Source organism: Sinocyclocheilus rhinocerous, unplaced genomic scaffold (assembly GCF_001515625.1).
Source record: "Sinocyclocheilus rhinocerous isolate Xijiao unplaced genomic scaffold, SAMN03320098_v1.1 scaffold1230, whole genome shotgun sequence".
In the NCBI taxonomy this organism is placed as follows: Eukaryota; Metazoa; Chordata; class Actinopteri; order Cypriniformes; family Cyprinidae; genus Sinocyclocheilus; species Sinocyclocheilus rhinocerous.
This window is the reverse complement of record NW_015652275.1, coordinates 103530-104242: the sequence shown is the minus strand read 5'-3', so window position 1 is coordinate 104242 and position 713 is coordinate 103530. Positions and strand designations below refer to the sequence as shown.

The following is a 713-nucleotide window of genomic DNA, read 5'->3' as shown; positions in this document are numbered from 1 at the left end:
AAGCGGCGGGCGACTGTGGGAGTGTCTAATGAGAAACCACCTCAATAATACAATAGTCAGACTGCTGGCCTTTAACAAAATGCAATAAGTCTTTCTCTCCTTTTGTTGGCGTGAGGCTCATTTTAATGCAAACACAGCTGCCAACACACCGGTAATTACCCAGGATGCACTGCACTGCGGGGCTAATTTATGGCCTATGGGTGTGTTCTACAAAACACAAGGGTCATTGAATTACACTCATACATTAACTATACACATGCACAAACACGCATGCATGCAGAAAAACCCATTATCTCGCTGCTTTTCTCTGGTTTTGTGAAACCTCACATCGTCACTCAGCATTTTCTCCTTATTTGGGGTCTTTAATTCAATGCAAACACTAAAAAAAACTCTCAGTTAAATGCATGTGAACTTCAAAGACAAGACTATACTGCACTGCAGAGAAGGACTTTTCCGGCTGAAAACTAGACTTAGTAGAGAAACTGCTGTGAATTTGCATTGCATGTTGGATTAGATATTGCATTGCATTGACTAAATAACCTCATCTGACCATCAGAAACTAAACACACACTTGCTATCAGCATGCACGCATTGTGCAAACACACTCATTGAATAATTATGCTTTTGCAAAAATAAAAAGACCGGCTGTAACCAATGGGTTCACCTGAGAGTGTATGTGTGTGTGTGTGTGTGTGTGTGTGAGTGTGAGTGAG

General features: G+C 41.2%; 1 protein-coding gene across 1 annotated transcript in view; it reads right to left on the bottom strand.

The window, feature by feature from the left end:
* The window catches only part of rapgef5a (Rap guanine nucleotide exchange factor (GEF) 5a), a 23677-nt gene that overhangs the window by 22016 nt on the left and 948 nt on the right, over positions 1-713 (bottom strand). The window lies entirely within an intron of this gene.